The sequence below is a fragment of the Sphaeramia orbicularis genome, unplaced genomic scaffold (assembly GCF_902148855.1).
Source record: "Sphaeramia orbicularis unplaced genomic scaffold, fSphaOr1.1, whole genome shotgun sequence".
Lineage (NCBI taxonomy): Eukaryota > Metazoa > Chordata > Actinopteri > Kurtiformes > Apogonidae > Sphaeramia > Sphaeramia orbicularis.
The window spans coordinates 91132-110968 of NW_021941588.1; the positions used below are offsets into that span (position 1 = coordinate 91132).

Genomic DNA, 19837 nt, shown 5'->3' on the forward strand with positions numbered 1-19837 from the left:
TGACCTTGTTATATGCAGATTTTTGTATTAAATATAATGTTAAGTAATATAAAAATGTGTTTTATCTGAAAAATAGTTTCTCTTTTATCTCAGTACATATTTATTTCTTAAATAGACCCAAAGTTCTAAACCTGCTTCATAACATTCGTCTACATCTGCTTTTTTTTTTTTTTAGCCCTTCTGTCCTGTTTTTAGGACCAGTTTCAGAGACAAACCTTTGGATCTGTTTTTAAGACAAAACTCCAACTCAGACACATGACCCTTTAATTCCAGGAGTCTGTCACCACTTCCATGAACACATCTCAGTCTGGTTCCTCTGAGGCCGACAGCTGCTGAACAGTGGTACATATAAACAGTGGTACATATATACAGTGGTACATATATACAGTGGTATATATAAACAGTGGTACATATATACAGTGGTACATATAAACAGTGGTATATATAAACAGTGGTACATATATACAGTGGTATATATAAACAGTGGTACATATATACAGTGGTACATATAAACAGTGGTACATATATACAGTGGTACATATAAACAGTGGTATATATAAACAGTGGTACATATATACAGTGGTACATATAAACAGTGGTACATATATACAGTGGTACATATATACAGTGGTATATATAAACAGTGGTACATATATACAGTGGTACATATAAACAGTGGTATATATAAACAGTGGTACATATATACAGTGGTACATATAAACAGTGGTATATATAAACAGTGGTACATATAAACAGTGGTACATATATACAGTGGTACATATAAACAGTGGTATATATAAACAGTGGTACATATATACAGTGGTACATATATACAGTGGTATATATAAACAGTGGTACATATATACAGTGGTACATATATACAGTGGTATATATAAACAGTGGTATATATAAACAGTGGTACATATATACAGTGGTACATATATACAGTGGTACATATAAACAGTGGTACATATATACAGTGGTACATATAAACAGTGGTATATACAAACAGTGGTATATATAAACAGTGGTACGTATATACAGTGGTACATATAAACAGTGGTATATATAAACAGTGGTACATATATACAGTGGTACATATAAACAGTGGTATATATAAACAGTGGTACATATAAACAGTGGTACATATATACAGTGGTACATATAAACAGTGGTATATATAAACAGTGGTACATATATACAGTGGTACATATATACAGTGGTATATATAAACAGTGGTACATATATACAGTGGTACATATATACAGTGGTATATATAAACAGTGGTATATATAAACAGTGGTACATATATACAGTGGTACATATATACAGTGGTACATATAAACAGTGGTACATATATACAGTGGTACATATAAACAGTGGTATATACAAACAGTGGTATATATAAACAGTGGTACGTATATACAGTGGTACATATAAACAGTGGTATATATAAACAGTGGTACATATATACAGTGGTATATATAAACAGTGGTATATATAAACAGTGGTACATATATACAGTGGTATATATAAACAGTGGTATATATAAACAGTGGTACATATATACAGTGGTACATATAAACAGTGGTACATATAAACAGTGGTACATATATACAGTGGTACATATAAACAGTGGTATATTTAAACAGTGGTACATATAAACAGTGGTACATATATACAGTGGTACATATGTACAGTGGTATATATTAACAGTGGTACATATAAACAGTGGTATATATAAACAGTGGTACATATATACAGTGGTACATATGTACAGTGGTATATATAAACAGTGGTACATATAAACAGTGGTATATACAAACCGTGGTATATATAAACAGTGGTACATATAAGCAGTGGTACATATAAACAGTGGTATATATAAACAGTGGTACATATAAACAGTGGTATATACAAACAGTGGTATATATAAACAGTGGTACATATATACAGTGGTACATATAAACAGTGGTATATATAAACAGTGGTACATATATACAGTGGTACATATAAACAGTGGTACATATAAACAGTGGTATATACAAACAGTGGTATATATAAACAGTGGTACATATATACAGTGGTACATATAAACAGTGGTATATATAAACAGTGGTACATATATACAGTGGTACATATAAACAGTGGTACATATATACAGTGGTACATATATGCAGTAGTACATATATACAGTGGTACATATAAACAGTGGTATATATAAACAGTGGTACATATATACAGTGGTACATATGTACAGTGGTATATATAAACAGTGGTACATATATACAGTGGTACATATATACAGTGGTACATATATGCAGTGGTACATATATACAGTGGTACATATAAACAGTGGTACATATATACAGTGGTACATATATGCAGTGGTACATATAAACAGTGGTATATATAAACAGTGGTACATATATACAGTGGTACATATGTACAGTGGTACATATATGCAGTGGTACATATAAACAGTGGTACATATATACAGTGGTACATATAAACAGTGGTACATATATACAGTGGTACATATAAACAGTGGTACATATAAACAGTGGTATATATAAACAGTGGTACATATAAACAGTGGTATATATAAACAGTGGTACATATATACAGTGGTACATATATACAGTGGTACATATAAACAGTGGTACATATATACAGTGGTACATATATACAGTGGTACATATAAACAGTGGTACATATATACAGTGGTACATATAAACAGTGGTACATATATACAGTGGTACATATATACAGTGGTACATATAAACAGTGGTACATATAAACAGTGGTACATATATACAGTGGTACATATAAACAGTGGTATATACAAACAGTGGTATATATAAACAGTGGTACATATATACAGTGGTACATATATACAGTGGTACATATAAACAGTGGTACATATAAACAGTGGTACATATATACAGTGGTACATATAAACAGTGGTATATACAAACAGTGGTATATATAAACAGTGGTACGTATATACAGTGGTACATATAAACAGTGGTATATATAAACAGTGGTACATATATACAGTGGTATATATAAACAGTGGTATATATAAACAGTGGTACATATATACAGTGGTACATATAAACAGTGGTATATATAAACAGTGGTACATATATACAGTGGTACATATAAACAGTGGTACATATAAACAGTGGTACATATATACAGTGGTATATATAAACAGTGGTATATATAAACAGTGGTACATATATACAGTGGTACATATAAACAGTGGTATATATAAACAGTGGTACATATATACAGTGGTACATATAAACAGTGGTATATATAAACAGTGGTATATATAAACAGTGGTACATATATACAGTGGTACATATATACAGTGGTACATATAAACAGTGGTATATTTAAACAGTGGTACATATAAACAGTGGTACATATAAACAGTGGTACATATAAACAGTGGTATATTTAAACAGTGGTACATATAAACAGTGGTACATATATACAGTGGTACATATGTACAGTGGTATATATTAACAGTGGTACTTATAAACAGTGGTATATACAAACAGTGGTACATATATACAGTGGTACATATGTACAGTGGTACATATAAACAGTGGTACATATAAACAGTGGTATATACAAACCGTGGTATATATAAACAGTGGTACATATAAGCAGTGGTACATATAAACAGTGGTATATACAAACCGTGGTATATATAAACAGTGGTACATATAAACAGTGGTATATACAAACAGTGGTATATATAAACAGTGGTACATATATACAGTGGTACATATAAACAGTGGTATATATAAACAGTGGTGTTGTGTGTGTCTGATTAGGCCTCAGATTGAGCTGAGTGGGATGCGACGGCTCATCAGTGGTTTGGACTGAATTAATGACAGCAGAGCAGCCGCCGTCGGATGAATAAATGATGAGACTAACGGCTTGTTCGACAGGAAAACTGCAATTACACTTGGCACGTCTCATTACAAGAACAACAAATCTTACTTTAATGGCGACAGAACAACAAACCGTCTGTCTGTTCTGTCTGCACTAGGGTTTGACATCGTCAGTCACTGTTTCTAAAACGGTGTTTTTCTGGACTACCTCTAAAAAAGAAAGCAAAAATTGAGAGTAGACCCCCTTCTCCAGGGACCACTCCACCACTGACAAACTGGTTCCTTTAGTGTTTGTCAAGCTGGGGGTGTGAAGTCTTTCAAGGGGGGTCATGGGATCAGTCCTGGATGTTTTTGTGTTCTTCAGGTTAGAACATGTATCAGGTGGAACTAATGTTTTGGCATTGGAGCACCCTAGACTTACTTTAGGGACGGACACCAAAACCCATCTACTGCCATTTTGATCTGTCACTGGACACAGAGTTTAGGTTTGGACAGTGGACAAGGACTGGACTGGAGAAGACACATGGACACACAGGTTTGTGTTTTGGACCAGTTTGGACAGTTTGGACTTTAATGTTCTCAGATGTCCAATGGAAACGGGCTCATGGACCCACTGATACTGGTCACATGTTCATCTGTGGAACCAACACGTGTTTGTTCTAAAAAAAGTAACTTTATTGTCCTAGTTGTAGATAATTGCGCATTTCCTATTTTTATTTGGAGAAAACATTGTCTCAGTGAGCAGTCTGGGTGAGTTTATTTAGCAAAAATCTGAGTTATTTTTCAGAGGGGAACCGGCTGTAGTGTTCTGGACTGTGGGTTTGGCAGCTCTGAAAAAAAACTTTGTGCTGATCAACGTCCACACACCTCAGCCATCCACCATTGTATGTTCTGCAGAACACCGGTTCCATCAACCACTGGATGTTCTGCAGAACACCGGTTCCATCAACCACTGGATGTTCTGCAGAACACCGGTTCCATCAACCATCAGATGTTCTACAGAACACCGGTTCCCTCTGCATTGAAGTGAAGGCCGTCATCTGACAGGTGTGTGGTGTGGGTTTCATTTCCAACTCCTGTAAACTCAGCCCCTCATGACGCTCCTGGTCCGCTCCATACCCTATCTGCTGTCCGCTCACTGGTACCGCCAGAAAGGACGCGGGAGGATGTCGGAGAACAGGAAGTGGGGAAAAGCTCCGTCACTGCTCAGAGTTTTCTATGCGGTCCACAGGCGCAGGCACGGAGCTTCCAAGAATGTGCACGATGACGTTCCAGTAAGACACGCCCACTCCAGACAAAACGTCTGGTTCATAGTGAGTCGTGTGCAGACAGTGTGTGAGCCCCGTTCCCAACAGTCTTGACTGCTTGTGCTGTGGATTATATAATTACATTTTCTAGTCTACAAACTGCTTCTCCACTGTGTTCACCCAGATGAAACTAGAGTCTGTGGTCGTTACCATGCTACTGGAACAAGAAAAGAGTTAAGCTACTGAAACGTAACTTGATTCAGGAAATAGTGACGTTACCGCCAAGCTACTGAAAATTGTAGTGAGTTACTAGCTTCGCTACAAGTAGCGACGCTTCTGCCCAACACTAAGGACTAGTATCAGTACTCGGTATCAGTAAGTACTCAAATGGAAGTACTTGGACTTGTACTTGGTCTGGAAAACAGTGGTATGGGTGCCTCCCTAGTACAGATGTACACACAGCTGGAACAGACATGAGCTGGACACTGTTTTAAATAACTCCATTTCAGAAGATGTTTCAGGCAGAGCTGTTTAGTGTCAGACTGCAGTGGAAGCTCAGCTGCCCCTAAAATGACTCCCATTAAATGCTCAAATCTGTTCAGTTGTTTTCATTTCATTGACTCCAAATGTGTTGGAACACGTTCATCTCTCAGACCAGTTGGTTCAGAATCAGTTTGATCCCAGATCAGTGGACTGGATGTTGTTCACTTCTCCTCCATTCCCGTGTCTGTGTTTTCTCCTCCATCTCTGCTCAGTGCATTTGTCCGTAGACGCTCAGCGTCCATGCACTTCAATGGGACTGAGTGGAACTGCTGGAAACTGACTCTGAACTGGACGATCATTGGATAAATGACACCATGTTGTCCCGCCCCCGGACGCTCAGCGTCTCTGGGGGTGAATGGAGCTGTGGGCAGAGCTCAGCCGGGCTGGACGCCGAGCTTCCACGTGCTGATTGGAGGATGAGTCCAAAGGCTGAATGCGGTTTGATTGACAGCTGTTTTCAGATCTGCTCCTTCACTGACACAGTTCAGTTTAATACCGTCACACATTCTGCTGTGAAATCACAGAAACCAAATGAACTGTTCATTTCTTAGATTGTAAATACACAAATACACAAATCACATGGAACGGAGGGCTGAATTTATGTTTAAATAACTTGACAATTTTTTGGATGTAAGCCGATAATGAGCTTCCCCTGTCTGAAAGACGAACAGCTGACACTGGTTTCAAGAATTTATTCATTTATGTTTTTGGTGACAAACTGCTGCTTCTATATGAACAGGAGCATAAACCTGTATATGTACTGTGAGTGGAATGTTGTTGGAAATAACTGACACGTTTAATGAGGATACGCAGGGGTTTGGAATTATCCACAGGCTTTTTGGTGTTGAACAAAGAGCATGTGAGGAAAAGTGTGTGGGCTGATCCTGTGAATGTGTGTGTACTGTATGTTTGACGAACGGGGGAGTTGTGGAGCATCTGAGAGGCTGAAAAGCTCAAAGTGGTACTTTTTTTTTTTTTTTTCCCTCTTTTTGGCACATTGCACAGGGTTCACGTTTTCTGACTTTCATACGGTTGCTATGCAACCATAGGAGGATGGCTCCAAGTAATCCATAGCATCTTACACCCCCACTCCCTGTCTTTGTGCTTTGCTGCTGCTTCTAGTCTGAGTTCTCCCCCTCCCCCCTCCTCCCCCTCCTCCTCCCCCTCCTCCCCCCTACCCTTATCCATTACCGACCCCTGTCCACTGTTGTGTCTCGATCTTGGCCCGGCTGCTTGAAAAGCCTGTACTTTTCAAGGTCACCTACACTGAGCTCTCAACTAACAAGTGGATGGAGTGTTGGCTAAAAAAATAAAAAAAATAAAAAGTGTTGTTTACATGCCCTGTACACATGGAAGAGGGAGGATGAAGGATCCATGTCGCACACAAAAAACACAAGACGGAAACAGTATTTAAAAAAAGAAATAGACGGGTGGTAAAAGGACAGATATAAAGACATAAGAGGACAGACCTACAGCAGACAGACATCATCCTGTTGGTTTTGGTTCATGCTAATAGCCTCGGTTTGAACCAGTACTGTACACTCATTCTTCTGAACCAGTCCAGGGTAAACACCGTCTGCTGCTGCTGTGTGTGGACATCATCTTCTGGTGTGTGTTTTGTGTTCCGTCTGTGGGTCCATGTCCCAGGTTTTCCATTTGGAACCCCTCCAGTCCACACCAGACCTAATTCCTTTCCAGGCTGTAAAACTCATTTCTGCTGCAGATTAAAAATAAAAGAAAATCCAAATAGAACCTGTTCCTAAATGCATCTGTAATGGTGCTTCCAAGTCAGACGACGACTCTGCTGATTCCATTTTCTGGGCTGATAGAGTGGCTAATGTGTTCCCAGTTTATAGAAGACTGGATTTAAGGCGGAGCAGCGTCGCAGCTTTGAATAAATTAAAAGTTAAACAGAGTCAAACTCTGGTCCAGTCCGGTCTGGTCCAGTCTGGTCTGGTCCGGTCTGGTCTGGTCTGGTCCAGTCCGGTCTGGTCCAGTCCGGTCTGGTCCGGTCTGGTCTGGTCTGGTCCAGTCCGGTCTGGTCCAGTCCGGTCTGGTCCAGTCTGGTCTGGTCCGGTCTGGTCCATTTTGGTGTAGTCCAGACCAGTCCAATCCGGTCCAGTCTAATGTAGTCCGGTCCAGTCTGGTCCAGTCTAGTTCAGTCCAGTCTGGTCCGGTCCGTTCCAGTCTCTGCTGCAGACCCTGTGTGTGTGTGTGTGTGTGTGTGTGTGTGTGTGTGTGTGTGTCCTCAGGTGCAGTCTGACTCATCTCCTGGTTCAGCTGCTGTTCACTAATCTGCTCATGTGTCATAACTAACCTACATACCTGTGTCACATGCAGGACCTGCGACAACCTGGACCTGCGTGGACCTGCGTGGACCTGCGTGGACCTGCATGAGTCCATGGACGGTGCCTCAGAGGGATCCACCAGACCTGAACGGAACCAGTGACAGTGGTGAGAACCTGAACTGGAGCGGACCTGGGTCTGCTCTGTTAGACCCTGGACTGGAGCGGACCTGGGTCTGCTCTGTTAGACCCTGGACTGGAGCGGACCTGGGTCTGCTCTGTTAGACCCTGGAATGGAGCGGACCTGGGTCTGCTCTGTTAGACCCTGGAATGGAGCGGACCTGGGTCTGCTCTGGTATAAACTCATATTTGTGTTTTTAGACGTGACAGATTTATCAGATGGATCTGAAATATGTCCATGAGTTCAGAAGTGTCCTCATCATACTCAGACTCAGATGGACCACAGTCTGTGGACCTGGTGGACCCAGGTGGTTCTGTTCTAACAGGATCTGGGATCCAAAACAAGGACTCATGTCAGAATAGAGTTTGATATTATGGGATAGATATCCTCTTAATATTAAAGCTGCATATGACCAGTGTGTCCTCAGATGTGTCCAACTGGTCCAGTCCAGTCCAGTCCAGTCCTGGGTCTCATGGATCTGTCTGTCTGTCCCTGGTTACTCAGCTGAATGTGTTCACTCATGTTGAACAGTTTCATAGTGAACTCCACTAATAATAATAATAATAATAATAATAATAATAATAATAATAGTTATTATTATTATTATTAGAAGTAGTAGTAGTACTATAATAATAATACTAACAATAATAATAATAATAATTCTAGAACATGTTTCGTCGTCATGTGTTGACTCTAAACCCCTGTGGCTGCTCTTATGAAGTCCTTTCTCTTTTTTTTCCCTGGGTTTTGACTGACAGGTTAACTGTTTTTTTCCGTTTTCCTTCTTTAATGACACTCATTAATTTTCCTTGCTGTCAGAATCTTTCACCTGTAGATCGTCTTCATCTACTTTACCCCCGGGGCTTTTAGTCGGAGTTGAAGTCGGGTTCAGATTCCGTTAACGCAGACTTTACAGTGAAGTGATGGAATTAAAGCCCGTCTTTGGCTGATGACTGCTGCTGATGTCATGAACGTACGATACATTTATCAGAACTGGGGTGGAAACATCCAACTGCTGCAGATGGTTTTGCACATTTCCTTTGTTTCTGATCTTCTCATCGTCATCTTCGCTCTCTGAAGCTGTTTGTTTGTTTGTTTTCAGAGGCTGAAGAAATGTGTTTAACCCTGAAAATCCAGACCCATCAAAAACAAGTCACAAACCATGAACAGTATTCAGCAAAACATTTCACCAAATCCTTGTATTCAGAACAGGGCTGCAGCCACAGGAGCTGGGCTGTGGGGGCATTTTGGCCCTGGTAGGGTCTGCCAGGACAGACTGGTCCTAGGTGAAGGTCCAGATGAAGAACAGAAGGCCCTTCATGGCTAAGGAGAGCAAGAGTACATGTACCGGCCCTGGACGGGTACCGGGTTTCGGCCCTGGAGGGGTACAGGGGTTCGGCCCTGGAGGGGTGCAGGGGTTCGGCCCTGGACGGGTACCGGGGCTCGGCCCTGGAGCCAGACCTGGGGTCTGGGCCTGTGGGTAAGTGCCTGGTGGCCGGGCCTTAGCCCATGGGGTCTGGCCAGGTCCAGCCCCAACCGGTGACATGGGCTCGTCCCCCTGTGGACCCACTGCCCACAGGGGGTCTGATGGTTGTGGGTTGGACAGCAGACCCAGGTGGGGTCTGTGGTCTGAACAGTGGACGGACCCAGAGGGTCCAGCCTTTGTACACTCTAAAAAAATTACTCATGGGGTCAGTAAGTTCAGCTGAAAATCAAGAGCTTTCTCTGCTTAAAAAAAATTCTGTTTGTTTCATGTACACATTTAAATCAGTTATTTTCAGTTGGTCTGAATGAAAAACAGGGAAAACAGTCCTAACTTAAAAACATATTGACTTTGAACAGACACTCTGTCTTTAACTTCATAAACAGGTACATGAAGTTAGTCCAACTTAAAAATCTTGTAAACTTCCTTTAAAAGCTGAGTTTAAATCTGATGGGCCTGACTGCTGACCCTGTTTGAACAGCTGACATTACTGCTGACCCCAGACGTTCAAAACAGAGAGAGGGTTTGGTTTAAACTGGTTTGATTTTCTTTGGTCAGGATCTGTCCAGTCAGTCCAGCTGTGATTTACAAAGAGGACAGTGAATACTGAACAAAGAAGAACTGAAACTAGGAATGATGAAAGAGCTGCAGCACCTGAAACTGACCACAGTGAACATCTGACACACAAACAGAACCACAGAGGAACAGAACCACAGAGAACCAGAACCACAGATGAACAGAACCACAGAGGAACAGAACCACAGAGAACCAGAACCACAGATGAACAGAACCACAGAGGAACAGAACCACAGAGAACCAGAACCACAGATGACAGAACCACAGATGACAGAACCACAGATGACAGAACCACAGATGAACAGAACCACAGAGGAACAGAACCACAGAGAACCAGAACCACAGATGACAGAACCACAGATGACAGAACCACAGATGACAGAACCACAGAGGAACAGAACCACAGATGAACAGAACCACAGATGACAGAACCACAGATGACAGAACCACAGAGGAACAGAACCACAGATGAACAGAACCACAGATGACAGAACCACAGATGAACAGAACCACAGATGACAGAACCACAGAGGAACAGAACCACAGATGACAGAACCACAGAGGAACAGAACCACAGAGAACCAGAACCACAGATGACAGAACCACAGATGACAGAACCACAGATAAACAGAACCACAGAGGAACAGAACCACAGATGAACAGAACCACAGGTGACAGAACCACAGATGAACAGAACCACAGATAAACAGAACCACAGAGGAACAGAACCACAGATGAACAGAACCACAGGTGACAGAACCACAGATGACAGAACCACAGATGAACAGAACCACAGATGAACAGAACCACAGGTGACAGAACCACAGATGAACAGAACCACAGATGACAGAACCACAGATGAACAGAACCACAGATGAACAGAACCACAGATGAACAGAACCACAGTTTAGGACTGGCTCTGTCAACTCAACACAGATTTATATTAGGAAGAGTTTTTTTTTTTTTTTTTTTTTTTTGTCAATTACTAGAAATTTCAGGTGACCCCACGTGGGGTCCAGACCCCAAAGTTGAAAACCACTGGACTAATGTTTGGATTGGACCTGGTTTGGTTCTCTGACTCAGTCGTCCATCTTGGACAGTGATCTGGACCTGATCTGGACCTGAACTCATGGTCAGTCTTCTGAATCCATGGATCCTCTGCTCCTTAAATACTGTCTGTTGGTGTGGTCAGATTTTGGACAGTCCAGTCCTGTTGGTGTGGTCAGATTTTGGACAGTCCAGTCCTGTTGGTGTGGTCAGATTTTGGACAGTCCAGTCCTGTTGGTGTGGTCAGATTTTGGACAGTCCAGTCCTGTTGGTCCAGTGGGATTTCCTGTTTGGAATTCTGTCTAAACTGATTCATTCATATTGGGATCAAATCCACACAATCCATTTAATGAGCGCCTGAACTCCTTCAACAGCTGACACACATTTATTTGTGTCCAACTCCAGACTCAGATGAACACACATCTGTTTAATGCACAGGAACATTTAGACACTAAAATAACCCCGTACATTCTGTTCTCCATTAGTTCAGTGTTTTTTTCTTTGGTGTTTGTGTTCGTCTTTTTGCTCAAACTGCTCTTCATATCATTTATAAAGTCTATTTGTACTCTTTACTTTATAATCTTCTTATTTCTTTGACATCTTTTATATTATTTTGCTCTTGTTTAGTCTTTTATGTGTTTTTTTTCCTGCTGTCTTCATCATTTTAACACTGACGTGGCTTTCATGTTGTTTTTCTGCTTTTACATCATGTTCCTTTTGTTTTCACTGATGTTTCCAGTCCTTTCTGTCATATGTAGTTTGGTATTTTCATCTTACTATATGTTTTAGTTTATTTTCACGCGGTTGCCTTTTTATGTCATTTTCATCTTGATTTGTCACATATATATTTTTTCCTCTTTTTGTTATAATTTTATGAGAATTTAAAATGTCTAATAACCATCTGTTTAGCTCAACTTTCAGTCAGGAACAAAAAAACACTTTTGAATATATATATATATATAGATATAGATATAGATATATAGATATAGATATATATATGTGTGATATGTGTGATTTGCTGAATGCACTCGTCACACCAAAGGAGATTTCAAAAATAGTTGGAGTGTCCATAAAGACTGTTTATAATGGAAAGAAGAGAATGACTATGAGCAAAACTATTACCAGAAAGTCTGGAAGATACTATTAAAGAAGAATGGGAGAAGTTGTCACCCCAATATTTGAGGAACACTTGCACAAGTTTCAGGAAGCGTGTGAAGGCAGTTATTGAGAAAGAAGGAGGACACATAGAATAAAAACATTTTCTATTATGGACATTTTCTTGTGACAAATAAATTCTCATGACTTTCAATAAACTAATTGGTCATACACTGTCTTTCAATCCCTGCCTCAAAATATTGTACATTTTGCTTCCCCACCCTGTACATATATATATATATATATATATATATGAGTTTTGTTGTAATTTAGTTATTGCAGATTATTTCGTTTACTACATACACTGTAATGATGCAAAGTTCGGATCAGTTTAGTGGTGGAACACGCAGATTAGGAAGAAATAGAACGGACTCATTTCATGATTGAAATCCAAGTACACTGAAAAAAAAAACCAAAATCTGTAATTTAACAGAATTTTCACTTTTTATTTCACAAATTTTTTCTGTATTTTCAAAGTACAGGAAAATATCAATGAAATGACAAAAATAGACTGTGACTTTACATGTCAAATGTAAAACAACAAAAAACTGTAACTGTGAATAACCATAAAAATTGGGGGGGGGGGTTTACCGTTGTCACTGCAGATAAACAGATAAACAGAACCTAAAGTGTATCTTTGCTTTGTTCCAACCTTCAATTAGGCCCAACCCCAACTCACCCCTTACCAGTTGGCCCTCCCTTATACCCCTCCCCCTACCCTTCTGTCCTCCCCTTACTTCTACGTTTTGTCCCTCCCCCTTACCCCTCCCTCTTGGCCCTTACCCTTTTCCCTTGGCCCCCCCTTTTACCCTTTCCCCTTGGCCCTCCCCCCTTACCCTTGTCCCTTGGCCCTCCTCCTTACCCCTACTTCTTGTCCCTCCCCCTTACCCCTATCTCTTGCCCCCCCCTTTTACCCCTACTTCTTGTCCCTCCCCCTTACCCCTACTTCTTGGCCCTCCCTTTTACCCCTCCCACTCCTCGTTACCCCTCTCCCTTGAAAACAGAGGGGTAGGGCTAAGGGGGAGGGGCCCAGGGCTGAACTGGGGTTGGGCCGTAGCCTCAGTCATTCCAGTCTCTTTTCTGAAGTCCTGCTCAGTGTCTTCTGAGGGTCGAGGCGTACGTTTGATGAGGTCCAGGTCGTCCTGCGCAGATCCGACCCACATGCCCTTCCACATATTCTGTACTTACTGTACGACTGCCGCTCACGTTCGTACGTATCGTCACATATTTGCACAACAGTAATAATAAGGCTAATGACGTTCATTTTGTCTTCTATTTATGTAATTATACTTTTCTTTTTTTCTTCTGTTCAGACAGGGTATAGTTTTTAGATCTTACCTGCTGGACAGTGACAACAAGTGTCGGACCGTCAAGTGTCGTATGGTGCCACTAGCTAAAATCGCTCGAGCAAAATAAATCGATTTCATATCAATCCAACATTGACAAAGACGAAAAGAAGGGAATTTTATCCATAATTTTAATCAGTTTTCGTTAGTTTTGTAAACACACAATACAGTTTCAGTTAGTTAGCTTTTTTTTTCTTTTAATTATAGTTTTTATTTATTTCAGTGAACGAAAAAAAATTTTTTTACAATTCTAGTTTTCGTCATTTCATTAGTTTTCGTTGACGATAATAACCTTGGGAAGGATTTCATTGCTCGGTGCTTCTGCGAATATGACGAAAAACTTCTTGAATCTTGAGTCGTAGGAGTGACAGTGAGGGGGAGGGCTAAGGGGGAGGGGCCAAGGGGTGAATTGGGATTGGGCCGTTGTGTTGAAGCCAAGTGTCGCAGAGTTGGTCTTAATCCTCAAACCTGTTTGTTTGAAGTGCAGACGTGTGTGTTTGTGACCCAGGAACAGGAACAGCCTGCACAGATGGAACCAGATTACCAGGGAATGTCAACACTGTGCATTCACATGTCCACATGTGGACGCTGGCTGACAACCCCCCCACTGTGCATGATGAACTTCACTGTTCATCTATGAAGCGTGTGTCTTCAGACTGCACTGAAAAACAAATCTGTAATTTAACAGAATGTTCACTGTTTATTTGACAGATTTTTCCTGTAGTTTGAAGATCCAGATGTAATGAAAGGTGTGTAATGGACCCAAGCAATGAAGGTTTGTTCAGGTTTTTTTTGTTAAATAATAATATTAATAATAATACATTTTATTTATAGGACACTCAAGGTCAGGGTACAAAGTTATTAAAATAAATAAAACCAAATTAAAATTACACACATACACTGTAAAAAAAATCTGTAATTTAACAGAATTTTCACTGTTTATTTTACAGATTTTTCCTGTTGTTTGAAGATCCAGGAAAATATCAATGAAATGACAAAAACAGACTTTTGAATTTGACAGATTTTACAGGTCAAATGTAAAATAACATGGAAAAAACTGTAACTGTGAATAACCAAAAAATGTCCATTTTTTAAAAAGAATTTCTTTCTTTTTTCACAGAAAAATACAGTTCAAATACATTTGCAAATGTATTGTAATTTCACAAATATTTCTTTTCTATTTATGAGATTAACCTGTTAATTTAAAGTTTAATACTGTAAAAAATAAAATAAAATAAAATGAGATAAAATTACTGACAATTAACGGTAACAGAAGTATTTGTTCTGTCAGTTGAACCAGACTTGTTTGTTAATTGACAAATATCTTGTGTAATTACAGGAGGTTTCACAACAAAAATGTTGAATAAATGTATTTTTGTGAATGTATAACATGTATAAGCACTGATAAACTGTCCAAATACAGTTTTTATCAGTGGATTGGACAACTGAGTCTCATTGAAAATTATTTATATATATATTTATAGGGAATTGGATTGTTTTAATACATGGAAATATTCTTTATTAAACATTAAAAAGTCAAAAAAATGCTAAATCTCATGTAAACTTAGGGCAAAGAACTGTATTTGAATTATGGAAAATTACCATATTTTTATGAGATGGTTATTTTCCGTTATTTTACAGTATTTTTTCAGCACCTCTGTTGCTGGAATAATACTGTTTTTTTTACCTTTTTTTTTTTTTTTTACAGTGTTGAATGTGTAGTTTTTCTTTTTCGATGCCCTGTTGGCGTTTTACCAACCTGCCGCGTCTAAAACAACGTGTGCTCGTCACAGAAGAAATCCTCCATTAGCCTGAAAGCGGCGCCGCTGCAGGCTTAAGGAGGTGTCTGTTATTATTAGATGATCCCCTTGTACCCGCTGTATTTGGGAGAACGTTTATTTAAAGACTGGAGGAGATGGAACAGTCATGGAAACAGACTGAGACCAGGACCGAGTACAGCCCATAATAATAACAGAATGAACAGGTCAATATATGTCTAAGGGTTAGAGGTGGGCGTTTGGGTCTGTAAGGGTTAATGTGTTAGCTAGTGGTGCTAATGCTAACGAGGCTCAGGTAAATATGGTGCATGTGTTCAGATCAGAAGTACAGGTGTGTGTGTGTGTGTGTGTTTGGTCTGAACCTTTTGTCTTTATTGAACACACACCAGGTCACAGATACGTGTGTGTGTGTGTGTGTGTGTGTGTTTGTCTTAGACCCAACCCCAGAACAGAATGCACAGATGGAGTCAGATTAACAGGGAATGTGTGTCTGAACATTGTGTACATTCACCTCCTGTATGTATGTGTGTGTGTGTCTGTATGTGTATGTGTGTGTGTATGTATGTATGTGTGTGTGTGTGTGTGTGTGTGTCTGTATGTGTATGTGTGTGTATGTATGTATGTATGTGTGTATGTGTCTGTATGTGTATGTGTGTGTGTATGTATGTATGTGTGTGTGTGTCTGTATGTGTGTGTGTGTGTGTGTGTGTGTCTGTATGTGTATGTGTGTGTATGTATGTATGTGTGTGTGTGTCTGTATGTATATGTGTGTGTGTATGTGTGTGTGTGTGTGTGTGTGTGTGTGTGTGTGTGTGCGTGTGTGCTGCTGCTGCCAACTCTGGATCTGCCCCCAGAGCTGCTTTGCATTAAGGTTGGGCGGGCAACACAATGTTCACAACAGTCCACGAGTAGAGACGTTGGGGTTTCCACCGCGCCGACTCGGGCTTGGATTCACAAATGATCTGACAGTAGTTGTGTGGTCGTGGTTCTGACAAAGCAGCACATTTTCACTGGTCTGAGGAAGAATGAGTAGTAAAGGTGGTAACACACCCAGCAAAAAATAAAATAAAATAAAATCTTGAATTAAGCAAAAAAATTTGAATTAAACAAAAAATCTTGATTTAAGCAAAACAAAAAAAAAAATGTTGAATCGAGCCCAAAAAAAAAAAAATCTTTAACTGAGTAAAAAAAAAAACAAAAATCTTTACTTAACCAAAAAAAAAAAAAAGGTTGAAATAAGCAAAAAAAAAAAAAAAAAAAATCTTGAATTAAGCAAAAAAAAATCTTGAATTACGCAAAATATATCATGAATTAAGCAACAACAACAAAAAAAATCTTGAATTAAGCAAAAAATCTGCCAATGGAACAAATGAAAATGATCTTGTTCAGATTAGTTGAAATCAGATTTTCCAGATCTATTGTCTATAAATCAAAAAATAAAAAATCTTGAATTGAGCTAAAAAGAAAAAACAATCTTGAATTGAGCAAAAAAATCTTGAATTAAGCAAAAAAAAAAAAATCTTGAATTAAAAAAAAATCTTGAATTGAGCAAAAAAATCTTGAATTAAGCGCAAAAAAAAAACATCTTGAATTAAGCAACACAAAAACCTGAAATAAGCAAAAGAAAAATTTTGAAATGAGCACAAAAAAAATCTTGAATTAAGCAAAAAATCCGGAATTAAGCAAAAAAAAAAAAAAAAAATCTTGAATTGAACAAAAAAAAAATCTTGAATTAAGCAAAAAAAAAAAACTTGAATTAAGCAAAAGAAAAATCTCAAAAAGAGCAAAAAAACCAAACAAACCTTGATTTAAGCAAAAAAAATCTTGAATGAAGAACAACATGTTGAATTAAACCAACAAAAATCTTGAATTAAGCAAAAAAAATCTTGAATTAAGCAAAAAAAAAATCTTGAATTAAGCAAAAAAAAAATTTCAATTAGCGAAAGAAATATCTTGAATTGAGCAAAAGAAAAATTTTGAATTAAGTAAAAAAAAAAAAAAAGTCTTGAATTAAGTAAAAAAATAATAAATCTTCAATTGAGCCAAAAAGAAAAAAAAAATTGAATTGAGCAAAAAAAAAAAATTCTTGAATTAAGCAAAAGAAAAACCTTGAATTGAGCAAAAAAAAAATATCTTGAATTACGCAAAAAAAATCTTGAATTGAGCTAAAGAAAAATCTCAAATTAAGCCAAAAAAGAATTTTGAAATAAATTTTAAAAATTATGCAAAAAAAAAATAAATCTTCACTTGAGCCAAAAAGAAAAAAAAAATCTTGAACTGAGCAAAAAAATAAATAAAATTGTTAAATTATGCAACAAAAAATCTTGAATTGAGCAAAAAAAATCTTGAATTAAGCAAAAGAAAAATCTTGAATTGAGTGCAAACTCTTCCAGTGGACCCAGGTAAGCTGCTGTTGCTCAGGTCAGTGTCAGTCAGATGTTCCAGATCTGTTGTCTGTGAATCAGTTCTTCTGTCTCAGTGTCCAGTTCCTCTGGAGGTGATTCTGTCGGATCTGAACTGGGATCAGAGGTTTGGAACAGAAATGACACAAATCCACTGGGACACATTTAGATTTTTTACAGTGTACCTGTTTTCTGTAGTTTTCTTTTTTTTAATTTTTTTTTTATATTGCATATTGGTTCTTCTGCTTCTTTCTTTCTTTCTTCTTTCTTTCTTTCTTTCTTTCTTTCTTTCTTTCTTTCTTTCTTTCTCTTTCTTTCTTTCTTCCTTTCTTTCTTTCTTTCTTTCTTTCTTTCTTTCTTTCTGCTGGTGTGCATGAGTCACTGCTCTTGCATAAACAGAACACCGTATCCATAGTAACGTGTCCAGGAAATCATCAAGGAAATCCTCCATTAGCATCGAACTACAGCAGATGGTCCTGAACCCTTTAGAGGGAAAGTGACTGTTTTTGGACATTTCCACACACATTTCAAGACTGTGACATCACCAGTTCCAGTGAGGACACACTCTGAGGTCCAATGTGGTCTCCAGGGTCTGGACCAGACAAAAGGCAGGTTCTAATGGGACCAAAGGCAGGCTCTAATGGGACCAAAGGCAAGTTCTAATGGGACAAAAGAAGGTTCTAATGGGAAAAAAGGAAGGCTCTAATGGGACCAGAGGCAGGTTCTAATGGGACCAAAGGCAGGCTCTAATGGGACCAAAGGAAGGCTCTAATGGGACCAGAGGCAGGTTCTAATGGGACCAAAGACAGGTTCTAGTGGGACCAAAGATAGGTTCTATTGGGACCAAAGGCAGGTTCTAATGTATAAATATATGTAAATGCACGTACACCTGTATTAAATCCAGTCCGTATCATTGTGTTGGTGTTGGAGCAGTTGGAGTAAATCCAGCAGACAGGGTCAAAGGTCACCGGTACGCAGTCGTTCAGTTACAGATAGATTTGTGTTCTTGGGAAGTCCGTTCTCTGGGCCCGTCGTTCGGACCCAGCTCGTCCTCTGCGTTGGTGCTTTTGCCTGAACTGTAAAGGGTTAACGGCAGCGGCTGATGGTCTGTACTTGTGTTTGTATCTGCTGGATGACTCATGTCTGCAGTGAATTCATCCTTCCCACCGTATTGTCTCTGTATTCAGAACCTCATTAAGTTTATTCATATATGCGGCGGAGCTCGGCCGTTTTCTGAAAATGATCACAAAGGCATTACTGAGCCTCGTCGTCCCGCTGACTGACATGTTATTTCTGTACAAAATGGAAGGGAAGACGTGTTTGTACCCAAACAGCTCTAAAGTCCAATAATGACTGTCACTGCTCTGAGATGAGCTGGGCCCGGCAGACGGCTCTGCAATCCCAAGAGACGCAGAAGAAAAAAAAAAAATGAACAAAAACACATGGAAAACCATTTTATCACAAATGGAGATAATCAAGGGACCAGGGACGTCCTTCCCAGAGTCTGATCCAAACTGAGCCCCAGTCATATTCCAACACAGGGCTGTCAAAGGCATCTGAATTCAGGTTCCATGTTCAGCCCAGTGTGAGTGGAAACAGGCCCAACCAGTAAAACAAAAAGAAAACACACAGTGGTGTGCACAAATATTACAACACTTTAGTGATGGGACTTTTGGCTCTTTGAAGGGAGTCGTTCAATCAGGAGTCGTTCACTGAAAAGAGCCGTTCAACAGACTGGCTCTTTTATGTTTTTGCATTATTTTGAAACACCAGTGTTTGAATGACTAAATAGGCTACATGTGATGATTGACATGACATTTTAAAGGTGTTTAATTGGCAGTAAATATTATCTTACTGTAAAAAAGAATAGTTCAAATGTGTGG

The 19837-nt window shown here is 39.1% G+C and overlaps 1 protein-coding gene across 2 annotated transcripts in view; it reads left to right on the forward strand.

Moving 5' to 3' along the window:
- The window catches only part of LOC115416298 (thyroid hormone receptor alpha), a 140809-nt gene that overhangs the window by 17349 nt on the left and 103623 nt on the right, over positions 1–19837 (forward strand). The window contains exon 1 of one of the 2 annotated variants that reach the window (XM_030130049.1): positions 8087–8155. The exons of the other annotated variant lie outside the window; for it this stretch is intronic. The gene's annotated coding sequence lies outside the window, so the exon portion shown is untranslated. Of the gene's footprint in view, positions 1–8086; positions 8156–19837 lie in introns of those variants that run through there. 2 annotated transcript variants of the gene reach the window in all.